At 41.4% G+C, this 13951-nt stretch overlaps 1 protein-coding gene across 2 annotated transcripts in view; it reads right to left on the bottom strand.

The window, feature by feature from the left end:
- RARB (retinoic acid receptor beta) overlaps nucleotides 1–13951 on the bottom strand; it is an 863700-nt gene that overhangs the window by 548629 nt on the left and 301120 nt on the right. The gene's annotated exons all lie outside the window — the stretch shown is intronic.

A 13951-nucleotide genomic window follows, 5' to 3' on the forward strand; every position in this document is an offset into this window, starting at 1 on the left:
ATCCGCCTGCCGACGCAACCTGAGACTCGAGATGTGGGCTCTGTCCCTGGGTCGGGAAGGTCCCCTGGAGCAGGAAATGGCACCCCACTCCAGTATTCCTGCCTGGAAAATCCCATGGACAGAGGAGCCTGGCGGGCTACAGTCCACGGACTGCAAAGGGTCAGACATGACTGAGCGCACACAGCAGATACACGTGCCGTTATCCCTAGATATGGAACAGGCAGCCTTTGGGGAAGAATTTCAAATAGAGGTTAGTGAAATGAACAGTTGGAAAGGCTGAGAAACAGAACGAAATAGCCCATAAGCAGACAACCGACAGTATGGGTGTGTGAAGATTCAACTGGATTTAGGTCACTCAATGAGCAGATCTTAAGGCATCACGTCTTTAGAATTACAGAGTTCCACCCTCTCTCCCTCCTGCTTTCGGACAAGACCATTTACCAGCAGGTATGCTCCTCGGACACTCGACGTACTCAAGGTGAGTCTGAACTTGCAGTACTTTCAGATCCTGTATCTGGCAGATTATTTCATGTATGTAAGTTTTTCTCCTAGACTAGATGGTAAGACCTTGAATTTCCTGAATTCATGTTTCCCTAGAGCACCCATGGCCTGACAATTCTGGGTGCTTAATAGCCATCAATTTCTCATCTATTTCCACAAGCCCCTTTACATTTAGCCTCCATACAGCTTCCAGAATAATCTTTCAAACATCCAAACACCATCCCTCTACATAGAAGTCTTTTGAGGTTCCCCACTGCTCCGAGGGGCCGGCTCACTCTCCTTAGCCAGTTTATAAGGTTCTTGGTGATCTGGCCTCTGCTGACTTCCCCCAGCTTGGCGGGGGAAATAGGGCTTTGGTGTCGTGGAGATCTGGGCTTGAAACCCAGCCCAGCCTGCAACCAGCTGTGCACCTGCCCAGGCGTTCCATAATCTCCCTGAACCACACTTTCCTTACCTGCAAAATGGGAAAATACTAACTCCTTTCAAGTTTGTTGTAAGACTAGAATTAACTAGCATGAAATGCCTGGCATATGAGGGACTTTTTTTTTTTCTTTAATTAACTGTGAGCTGCATTTGCTGGTCTTCTCACGTGTAGCGCCTGCCCCAGGAACCGTGAGCTCCCTCTGACATGACGCTAGGTCATGTCTCTACACCTCTGAACAGGTCCCTTCCTACCTCATCAGTGCGGAAGTCTCTCACCCAACCCACAGCTGCAAAGCCGTTCCCTCCCCTGAGGGCAACTGCCATTTGTTTAACACAATCGTGGTTCATGGTTTATTTTACACGTCTGTCTCTCAAGCCAGGTATTGAGTAAAGATTGGGGACCATCTGCGTAGTTGTATGGCCCAGCTTCCCTGTCCTGCTGAAGTCCATGTGGTTGCAAAGAGCTGGACATGACTGAGCGACAGAACTGAACGGCAGAAATCAACACAACGTTCTAAAGCAATTATCCTGCCGTTAAAAAAAAGAAAAGTCTGGGAGAGTAGCATTGAAACATGTATGCGTCATATGTGAACTAGATTGCCGGTCCAGGTTCAATGCATGAGACAGGGCGCTTGGGGCTGGTGCACTGGAATGACCCTGAGGGATGAGATGGGGAGGGAAGTGGAAGGGTGGACACCCGTGGCTGAGTCATGTGAATGTATGGCAAAAACCACTACAATATTGTAAAGTAATTAGCCTCCAATTAAAATAAATTAATTAAAAGAAAGAAAAATATGTTCTCACACACACTCATGCAAAAGATCAGGGACCTTCCACACTTACTTAGCAGGGCAGGTGACTGGTGTGGAATGGGTGACTGATGTCAGCTAAGGGCCCCTCACCTCTCACTCCTGTCCCCGTGTCCTGGGCAGGTTCACAGATAGCCTGCTTGACTGTAGCTCATGCGGGGGGCATCCTGCGCCACTGCCGCCCACAGCCCAGAAACACTGACATCTGGGGGCGCTTTCATGGAATAAGGACATGCGGGCCCCCCTCAGCCTGGACGCATCACAGTCTGCATGTAAACAAGACCCTCAGGTAGTGTGGATGCACACTGGAGTTTGAGAAACTGCTCTGAACACACCTGCACTCCCACCAGAACCACAGAGCGGGCACTGGGCGAGAAGGAGAGTGAGGGGAACCGCTCACACGTGTGAGCAAGCAGGAGGCCTGTGCCCTGAAGACACTGCAGTTCCAGGATGAGGCTGGGCATGGGAGAGTCCAGATTCCAGTCTCTCTCTCTAACACCATGGTGATGGATTACAAGCTCCATGTTCACAGCAGGTCCTGAGAAGGATCACTCCCGACTTCCGCCAATAAAAATCAAACAACAGCAACAAACAATCCCAACCCAGTTACTTGAGAGGAAGGAGAAAAACCAGAGCTTTACGTGGTGCCAGACCACGTAACTAAAAATTACACAGCTGAAAGCTAACAGAAAAGGAGCCGCAATCATGTGGGAGAGCGTGTCCACTGCAACAAGAGAGCTCTCATCCAGAGCAGGGCAACATGCTTCTCACAGACCTAGCTCATCCTAGATATGAAGACATTCAGAGACCTTCTGCACAACTGTAAATGCTGGCTTGCGTTCTTTTCTGGGGAAAAGAAAAGGAGGAAGCCCATGATGTGAGTCAAAGATTCCAATTTCCAGGTAACAGCCTGCTCTTACTGGTGAGGGGTAGGCTAGAGAGCTTAGAGGTTGCGTGTCTTCCCCACACACAGGGCGATGTGGTTTTAGAAACGGCATCAGAAGTAAAACGGCAGACGACTAGTCTTCACTTCAATGTTCCCTGACTTCTCAGGGAATGCCCGCTTACAAATTAGCAGCATAGAGACACTTTATTTGGGAACAGGGCCTCATTATTATTAGTATTATTTTAATAAAGGATCTTGGGCAAAGAACTGAATAAGCAAAACATCCTACATGAAACAAAAAGAAAACCGCATTTGGAGTATTTGCCTTGCGATCCTGTTCTCAAAAGAGCTCAAACATCACCACAGTTTGCAACCTTTTCGGCTGGATATCTTTTTTCCCGCCACTTAACAGATGGGAAAGATTCTGTGAACTTTTTAAAGCAATCGGCAAGACTGCCTCCTCTCTAAGTGCCCAGTCAGCAGATTCCGGGAACCCGGCTGTAAAAGCACTTGTTTCCATTTTTCCCCAATCTCAGAAAGATGCCTCTTAAGCTATAGTGAGGCAGGGCATAGCCATTCAATTATCCAAATACTAGAAGTCTGTAAAAGAACATCGGGCTGCAACTGGTTTCTTAATTTGAGTGAAACAGCATGCTCAAACACATCCCCAGATCCTGCAAATAAATCTCCACGCAGCATCTTCTGATTCAACGTCATTGCAGGATGCATTTTTATCAATTTTGACATAACTTGCAGAATATGCAGACCACACCAATATGATCACAGTATCACAGAGGGAAAAATAAACCCCAAATTAAACCTTTTCCATGGCTTTTTACAAGCTATTGAGAGTAGCAACAACAGATCCTATTTTTTGCCTTTTTTTCTGTACAGATGTTCAGATTTCAATTTCCAGGATGCCTTTAAATGTATTCAACTGTTTTAATGTGACGCGTGCCTTTTAGTGCCCACTTTCCGAATATCCCAGTCCTCCTTTGCTGTGGGCATTCTGTCTATGACTGCTCAGAGAGTATCTGAAAGAAAAAAAACCTAACCAAACTAAAACCAACTAAACGATAATTGCGAAGTCTATAAAATTTATATCTACCCCGTGTGAAACAGATGGTGGGTTCTGTAGTAGGCATAAAGCCATGAGCTGTCCAGCTCAAGGTCTGGTTTGGGAGCAATTACGTGCCGGAAGAGAAAGGCTTGTCACAGTTTCTGGACACTTCTGCTCTCCAAAGACTTACCTGTGCTTGGAAAGAGGACTGGAACTTGAGAATTCATTTTCCTAAAGAAACCATAAAATCCACGGACACACTGAGTTCAGCTTCCAGCCTTTGCCATCAGGAGACCGTGCATGCTCAGAGCTCAGGAAGCATCCAGAAGGCATCCACGTGCCTTCAATGCTGTACGTCTAGCAAAAAAAAAAAAGGCCTCTCACTCACTCCCACAGTGCTCTTTATTGCGGTTGGCATGGACTTGCCCAGGGGACCGACTTGTTGTTCCACGAAGGTCCTTAAATAGGCACTACTGATGAAGCATTTCATCCAAGCCTCAGGATCAAATGGCAGCTACTGCCAGGGACAGTGGTAGAAAAATCCATCCCCCAATTAAATAACTGCACACTAAGCTATGACTGGTCCTTATGTCCTTTACCCCAGTTCAGCTTTTCTGGAACACAGTCAACAGGCTTCACATTTTATTTTAATAATATGTATGCAGTATTCTTGAGATCATGGATTACTCTAGACATTTCTTGAAGGAAATCATCTCTTCCCCCTACGTGAAAAATGGAGTGTGAGTTTGAACAAGAGATGCTTGCTGTGATACACCATAGAGAAATTTCTCTTTTAAGTTCATATTGGCTGTTTCTGAAATTCTTCTCTGCTTATGGCTACAATGTTACACTTTATTTGGGGGCCATTTCTATTTCCTCAGTACCATGAATATTTTATTTCGGCCTATTTTAACCTGTTCATACACCAAGTGAGATGAGATGCATTAACTCTGTGTTAAGGAGCTATGCTTCCAAAGTCTAAGAAAAAATCTTATCCCCCAGGACAAAACATCCTCACTATATGACAACATTAGACAACAGGAAGGTGGGTGAATGGGAAACATTCAGAATGATACGTTGTCTTAAAATCCGAACACTTGTAAAGACAAATGAACTTATTTACAAAACAGAAAGGGAGTCTCAGATGCAGAAAACAAACTGTGGTTGCCCAGGGGGAGGAGAGCTAGGGATGAACTGGGAGACGGGTTGACACATGTACACACTACTGTACGTAAAGCAGCTTATTAATAGGGACCTACTACACAGCACACACAACTGCACCGAATGCTGCGTAACGGCCTCTACGGGAGCACAATCTAAAACAGTGCACATGTGTATAACTCATCCACTTTGTTGTACACTAGAAATAAACACATTTTATATCAACTATATTTCACTAAGATTTTTTAAAAAAGAATATTAAAAAAACCCCACTTGTACAATTTTGGTTTTGAAATGCAGAGTTGTTAAAACTAAGAACAAATATCAGAAGTTTGGAGAGGTTTAATATCCCCTATTGGAATCTTTCTTCAGACACTTATTTTTCCCAAGAAAGAACTAAAAAACGCTGCAGTACAGGCTTCTTATCTGTATAGGGGTTTTATCTCGAAGTTCTTTCTGGTGATAAGCAAAGGTCCCAAGTTGTTTCCGATGATAACCTATTGCAGAATTTGTCTCCCATCCCCGTCAAGGAAATAGATTTTTAATTCTTCACAGTTGTCCTATGTCTGTGTTATTTTGTGCTTTCATTCAGATTAACTATGGATTTTAATTACCACTTTCTGTCATTTTGTTAATGAATATTTTTCTGATAAGTCATATCAGAATGATATGGACTGAAGTCTGATACATCTCACATATGGTCAATGGTATGGGATTGTTCTCCAAGACCCATTGATTCTTGTGTCACTGCATGGGGCTCTGAGTACCAACATCTGGGGAATGTCTTTTTATTCATTTCAAAGGATTCTGATCTAACAAGGAATACAATCTAGGAAAAGCACTACTTCCATTTTGACTTTACCGTCATTCACATGGGGATTATTTATCAGTTCAGACCCCTTTAAAGAGGAAGAAATGAATTGTTCTTGCCTTTTCTTCCAAGGAGAGAATTGATATTGCTGAATTTCACTGAGATAAAACAATGCAAAATAAAGCAAATTACTTCAAATAATCCTATATCAATAGGTGCATGAAAAAATGCACTGTGACATGCTTGCCTCAGACCATTTTCAATGCCACTTCAATGGTAAGAGCTGTTTGCTTAGTAAATATAGTAACTGATATTAAGCAATATTGATATTTCAACACAGCTCTTGTCATAATTCGGGATGTTTTTGTAGGATGTGATCCAGTTCCCCTCAGCTTACAATTCTCTTTGGTTTTCTTTTGTTACTTCCTTTATTTTTCCTTGATAGATTAACATTCTCAATCATGAAAACACTTTGTGTAAATAAATCACCTAAAGTTTACTCCATCTAGCAACGTGTTACCCTAATATTGGAAGCATAATTCATTTGTAAAAGTGTGTATGTAAATTTTTTCTCAGTAGGCTATTGAAATATCCTGATATATCCTTAGCTGGCAAGGTAATTTTTATGGAGAAAAACCAAAATAAACTGAAAATAAATTACAGAGTCTGATATCTTCACAAAGAATATGAAAAAATAATGGCTCACTCTCAAGAATTGGCTCTTTCCAATCCTTGAGAAGAATCTCAAATTACTTTCAGAAACTTAGTGTCAATTTTTACATCCTAAAGAAATGTGCAGTTTAGAAAGTTTCACTGACCCTTTTTGAATTAGTAAACCTAAAGGGTGAGGAGGGAACACAGCCTCAAATTCAGCAAGTTCTAGAATGACAGGTCCTGCAAGCTATGAGGCTATCAAAAACAGAACAGAACAGAAACATCTGTATTCTTTTTCCTTTTCCATTGTTAGAAAAAAGATTGTGCCACTTAAAAAGAGCTTCCAAATGCTCTGCAGTCAACGACCAAGCAACTTGTCAGGGTCTCCGAAGAGGCTTCTCAATATTAATAATCTGAAGTACTAATATCAAATTTCACTTTTGGAGTAGCAAGTATATCTGGTTCATGAGATGGCTTGGTTTTCTTTATAAATGCCCCACAATGAATACATCAGCTTTAGCATCTAGGCTTTTGATAAGCCATCTTGAGGTGGTCTGACTTTTGTTTTCTTTCCTTTCACAAACACGCTCCTCGCCATGATGGATGGCCTCCCATTGGGTATATGGAAAACTTCCCAGCTCTGTTCCCTTGAGAATGTGCCACTACATGGATTTCTGGGCAAAGGAAGATTAAAAGAGGAGGAACATGAGCTATGGTCCTCTTACCCCACAGCCATCAATTATTTGCAGTTATAAATCAAAGTTTTCAGCCCAAACAAAGACCTGTGTGGCAAGCAAACAAGGGTGTTCACGGCAAATTGTTTTGAAGCCGAATAAAACTCTTGACGGAAAACAATGGGGTCAGCAAAGCCACTGTCAATATCACTCTAAAGTTTAGCTGATTTATGAAGAATTAGATATGGTGCATCAAGTCTCAGGAGGACTGATTGAGAGAACAGGAAGGAGAAGTGTGAACACACTTCTGTACACTGACATAAAACCAAACAGAGCTCTTCCTTCGTCAAAAAAGTTTAACCCAATAATGTGGTTATCCTCATGAATCTGACCCCTTGCCCGAGAGCCCTATTCTGAAACCTCTAATTATCAAACATGTCCTCCCTACTTACTTTTGGTTTCTGCAGAAGCAAAACGATTGGCATTTCCACCACTCAACTGTATGAACCATGGCAGCAGGCTCATACCTTCCTTTCTATTTTGATCTTACACTTGGAAGAACGTAATTTAAATAGCTTCACATGCTGTTTATATGCCCCACATAAAAATCTATTGTAAATGGTGAAACAGGAAAATATTGACTTTTGTGAGAACAAATAGAAATACCATAGGGAGGCAAAACTAGCTTAGAAGGCATGAAAATAAATAAATAATGCTCTTGTTTTCCAGGTTTTTTTGGTCTTTTTTTTGAGGTCTAACATTTGTCAAGAGCGTTTTCTTTTAGAGCCAGAAATTGTTCACACCTGGAAAGCAGGTATGTACATGGGTGAGAGAATGAATAATAATTCTAATAACAATTGCCATTACTATTATAATATTTGGGCTTCCCTGATAGCTCAGTTGGTAAAGAATCCACCTGCAATGCAGGAGACCCTGGTTTGATTCCTGGGTTGGGAAGATACCTTGGAGAAGGGAAAGGCTACCCACTCTAGTATTGTGGCCTGGAGAATTCCATAGACTCTATAGTCCATGGGGGTCACAAAAAGTTGGACACAACTGAGCGGCTTTCACTTACATTATAATATTTATTGAGTGTTTACCATGTGCCAGGTATTCACAACTTAAAGCAATGTGCGTGCATTATCTCATTTATTCTCCAGAGCAAACCTATGAAGCATTCACTGTTATCCTTTCCATTTGATGGAAGAAGGATCTGATGCATTGAGAAGCCAGCCAGCCCAAGGCTGCATGGTTAGGAAGTCACACAAGTAACACAACATGGGTCCTAGCTTTGAACCCAGAAAGTATGACTATATGAGTGCATGATCTTAACTACCACAGCTAAATTCATATTTGGCAGAAAAACATGTATCTTCCTTAAGTCTCTTAAAATTGATTCAAAATCTTCATATGGTCCACAATGTCCTACCCCCCTCATCTTCTTAACCTTAGCAAGTTGTGAAAATCCTAAATGACACAGTGTACCAACAGGGGATGTCCTATTTACCCCCCCTCGTCTTCTTAACCTTAGCAAGTTGTGAAAACCCTGAATGACACAGTGCACCAACAGGGGAGGGAAGTCTTCTAAAACATATGGGCCATCTAAGGTTAGCCGGCCACTATCACTCTGTGTGACTACAGAACTGCTCCTTGCTGAAGACTGCCCATGCCATGTTCTTCTGGTAGGAGCTGGACAAGTGATGAGTGTATGATCCATGTCTAAGTGGACTCCATCATTCCCACAGCGATGCGGGCCACTTCTGGGTCCAGACCATTAAGAGGTGAGTGGCCCTCTGTTATGTTCTCTTCCACCAAGACCTGAGGATGGTAAACCCATCCTGACCATGCTGCCGCATCAAAGGAGCAGAGGGCGGCAAAGCCTCAGGATGGAAGGAGCGCGTCCCCAAATCATCATATGGAGGAGAGCAGCCCAAACACCCACAGCAGGTTGTTTTATAAACAAGAAATAAACCTCTACTATGTTTAAGCACTATAGATTTGGGTCCATTTGTTAGAGCAGTGTAGTTTATCCCAATTCCTGCAAAAACAAAACAAAACAAAACAAATTCAGCTATACTTTCAGTTTAGATGATTTCATTAGACCGGTCAAAATGAGGAGGACGTGAAGGAATCTGGAAGAAATATGGACAATTCTGGAGGCTCTGGGTCAGGAACAAGTAAGACAGAAAGCAGAGGATGAAGCCAAGAGTTTCTAATTCCATCATTCGGGAGAAACTGGACCGTGACCAAGACTAAGAAATTAGAGTTTTAAAATTTAGAGTGTTTATCTTCAGTTTTGTGTTCAGGAGAGGATAAAGGAAATGAACTAAATGGGCAAAGTCATAAAAAAAAAATGTGGGAGTGGGCAGAAAAGAGGCTAGAACAAGAAAATCCATAGGAAAGGAGCTGCGCAGAAGGCAGAACTGTGAGAGCGGCAAAATGAACAAGTCAAATCCCCAACGGCCTCCCCAAACATACCTCTTGCCAAAATCCAGAACATTCGCAAAGAACAATTTATTCAGATTTTTCCCATTCTGCGACATGATGGATAAAAGTAGATTCATCATTTTTTAAAAAAGAATAAAATTTGGGAACTTCCCTGGTGGTTTTTGCTCTGCTGTTTAAGACTACGAGTTTCCACTGGAGGGGGCGTGGGTTCAGTGCCTGGTCAGGGAACTAAGATCCCACACGCTGCATGGCACAGCCTAAATAAATACGTAAAATAAAACTTGAAGCCAAGTTAACCGGAGAACGATTACCTCATGCTTCTCTGTAGGGTGCCTGATCATTCTGTTTCCCAGGGCTGTTGCTACACTTTTAAGAGAATTTCTGCTTTACTTTCACACTACAAATAGATGCCCTTGTTGCCTACCAAAGAATAAATTCCAACTGATAAAATGATCTGGTCTGTTTGAAGCTCAGGTGGCACATTCATAGCCACATCTATGTTGGTATTCTGTTTTTAGAATAATGCGTGACTTCCCACATCTTCAGAATAATAGATTCTATTAATTTGTAGCTCATACAACTAAAAGCACTAGAAGGTCTGCCTGGTGATTTTATGTGGAAAGCATAGTACACAAATGACTTCTTGCTTGTGTTGATTCTTACATAAAAATATACTTTAGCATTCAGTGAAGTGGTGGGGAAAAATGTTAGTATTTAGGAAATTACATTGATTTATGGAGGGATCTATACAAGTTGGCAAATGCTTGTTTTAAAAAAGTACTCAAAATTGACTTTAAAATCTAATTAAAATGCTAGATTAAAATAAATATACATATTAAAAATAGAAATAAAATTAAAAGATCTGGAAATAAAGGTTTAAAAACCCCAAACAGATGGAATATAAAAAGGGGGGAATATAAGAGCAATACAATTAAAGCCCGAGGAAATAATATCAAAAATACCCCTTTGCATTTTCTGATGAATCCTAAAAGAACAGCTTACACATCTCTTTTTAAACAGTATTTCATAAACCCATCCCCAAATGCCAATAATTTTCTAGTCATAAAAAAATCTGAAACAGTTTGTTCTCTATAGGAAGATTAATTATTGAGTCATTAGCCAAATGCTATTTTCATCCAGAGGGTGTAACTCACTGAGGCCTGGCAGAGAATAGCTACTGACAGTGGGGAGATAAATGAAGCTTCCAAAGGTAACACAGCACTGGGAGGAATTTCAACTCTATTCAAAGTGGACAGACTTCACTGAATAGCCAGAAAATTCAGGTGAAACTTTATAAACATTAAGCCTAGAAGCACTGGTAACTCTAGGCCAATAATCAGAGTCATGTTAGGCTCTGATTATAATGAGACTCCAGCTACTTAAAAGCCAACTAGCACGAAACACAGGCATCTTTAAAGGACGATGATTTAAACTATATCTCAACAATATAGACTTTCAACAATGCAGAATTTACCGTGTCTAGTATACATTCAGTAATTAATAGACAATAAAAGAAGCAGGAAAAAAGTAAACATGAGAGATAAAATATAGAAACCCAGACATGACACAGATGTTAGAACGAGCAAATAAGGGTTTTTAAATGGATTATAATTAGAATTAAACTGATTTAAATAAAAGATGGACATAATGAGTGAACAAGAGGCAAATCACAACAGAGAAATGCAAATTACAAAAGAACCAAATAGAAATTCCAAGATTTAAAAACTGTGTCTGAGGGGAAAAAACTTCACTGATGACATCGATAGCAAACTGGAAACGGCAAAAGACCAGTTAACTTCAAGAAAGATCAACAGAAGGTGTCTAAAAGTGAGGCTCAGAGAAGATTAAAAGATAAAAATGAATAGACACTTAGTGTTCTATGGGACAACATAAAATGGTTTTCATACACATAACTAAAGTCCCTAAAAGAAAAAAGAGATGCATTTTTGCCAAAGAAATATATCTGGACAAAAGTATCCACATTATTATTCCAAAATATTTTTTTTAAACAATCAAAACCCCAGGACCTTAATGAATTTCACACAAAATAAGTATAAGAACAAACAAACATTAAGTAAATCATATTAAAAATGTTGAAAGCAGAAGATAAAGAGAAATGTTTTAAAAGCAGCCACAAGGTAAAAGACATGTCATAAACAGAAAAACAATATAAGAGTAACTGCTGTGTTTATAAAAAACAATGCCGGTCAGAAAGCAATGGAACGTCTGTAAAGTACTGAAATCAAAAAACAAAACGAGACATCTCATAAGCTGTAATTCTGCATCCGAAAAAAAAAAAATTCTCCAGAAACAAAGGCAGTACAAAACCATTTTCAGATTAACAGAAGTTTCAAGGCTTTAGTACTAGAGGATTTGTATTATAATAAGTGTCACAGAAAGTTCTTCAGGTTGAAGTAAAAACATTGTAAGGGAGAAATTCAAGTCCATATTAAGAAATGAAGAGCCCTTGAAAAGATGAGTGTGTGGTAAATCTAAATAATCTCTTTTCTTAATCTGTTAAGAGATAAATGATTGTTTACAAAAATAACTTGTGCTTTAGCATTCATAGAATATAAAAATATGAGAGAAGCAACACAGAGGACAGGAGGATGTAAGCAGAAAGATATGTAAGATTTTTACCATTACACTTGAAGGGATATAACATTAAATCAAAGAAGACTAGGATGAGTTAAAGACACACATATTTCTAAAAAAATACAAACATTAGAAGAGAAAAGCTATGACCAAAGCATATTAAAAAGCAGAAACATTACTTTGCCAACAAAGATCCATCTAGTCAAAGCTATGGTTTTTCCAGTGGTCATCTATGGATGTGAGAGTTGGACCATAAAGAAAGCTGAGCGCTGATGAACTGATGCGTTTGAACTGTGGTGTTGGAGAAGACTCTTGAGAGTCCCTTGGACTGCAAGGAGATCCAGCCGGTCCATCCTAAAGGAAATCAGTCCTGAATATTCATTGGAAGGACTGATGGTGAAGTTGAAACTCCAATACTTTGGCCACCTGATGTGAAGAACGGACTCAGTGGAAAAGACCCTGATGCTGGGAAAGATTGAGGGCAGGCAGAGAAAAGGATGACAGAGGATGAGATGGTTGGATGGCCTCACTGACTTGATGGACATGAGTTTGAGTAAGCTCTGGGTGTTAGTGATGGAATGAAGAAGGCTTCATCAATTAGTCAACATCTCCCATTTTGGGGGAGTTTAGTTCTGCATAAGAGCTCAAAGATACTATTCTGTGTGTCCCTTGGGGGGAAGAAGTAGCCCGCTCCAAGGCTGCACTAGTGTTTCTGGACCCCTCCTCCCCTGCCTCCTCATCCCCTCCCTTGCCTGACTAGCAACTGTTTGAACCTTCCCTTTGGGACACAAGGAAGGACATGGAGGCTGAAGTCTATTCCCTACAGACAAGAATCAAGGGACATAGGAAGGCTTCCATGCCTGCCAGTCCCATAGGGTCCTGCTCAGTTTCAAAAGCCCCCAGGATGCAGTGCAGAGGCCGCAGACTAAAAGACATCCAACCGTTCAGTGAAAGAGGCCTATTTATTTCTCTTAAAAGCCTTGGGCTGAGGAGAAGGCTCCCAGTTGGATGTGCATCTCGGAACTGACTGTAGTCCTCTCCAGAGACTGCAGAGGCCACCTGGACCTTCACTCTCTACCTCCCTTCAGAAAGGAACTGGTCCACGGGTCCAGTGCCTTAGTTTTTGCAGCTTCGACTCGTGGGACTCCCTCTTCCCTTATCATCTGGCTCTGGTGTCCTGTGGGGCTTGTGTCTGTGGGACCTACAGAACTGTAAACAAACACAGAAAGAATTCCTGACCACCATCCTCTAGGGCACACTGTAGAGACCTCAGATAGAAAGGCCTGAAAAAAGGGCCTGTTTGCTTTTTTCAAAGCAGTGTTCTGCTTAAAGTTGTGTCCTGGAGGCACAGGTTACCAATTTAACAAAAATCTAGGGGCCAATTTACAGTCCTTTTCAGAGATGGGGGATGCCAGCTGGCACGGGCTTCTCCTTTACCCTCTGCCACATCTACTCAGACTGCCACTGTGTCTGAGAAAGGAGCCCATGCACATATCCGGTGCCCAAGCTTCTGTGGCTGATACCCAGAGGACGTATCCCTTGATATCCTGGCTTTGGTGACCACTGGTCTTGTGTTTACAAGTAACAAAGAGGTCCAGTTCTTAATTTACTGCGTCCCTAGGCTCAAGTTGCTGATTGGCATTCTCTGCTTTGGGCCATTGACAGGTGCTGGCACCTGTAAATGGCATATCTTCAACTACTAGGATGGCCAGGAAGAACAAAGAAGGCTGCCTGGACAATCACAAGGGTTTCTAACAAAACGAAGAGTTAAGGCAGGGTTGTATGTGAGTCTTACTCCTACATGAGACTACTCCTCAAAGACTGGGAGAGGTGGCTGGTTTATCTAATACACAGGAATCAACACAGAGAGTTAAGAAAAATAATGAGACAGATGAATATGTTCCAAACAAAAGAACAAGATAAGATCTC

The sequence above is a fragment of the Ovis canadensis genome, chromosome 26 (genome assembly GCF_042477335.2).
Source record: "Ovis canadensis isolate MfBH-ARS-UI-01 breed Bighorn chromosome 26, ARS-UI_OviCan_v2, whole genome shotgun sequence".
Lineage (NCBI taxonomy): Eukaryota > Metazoa > Chordata > Mammalia > Artiodactyla > Bovidae > Ovis > Ovis canadensis.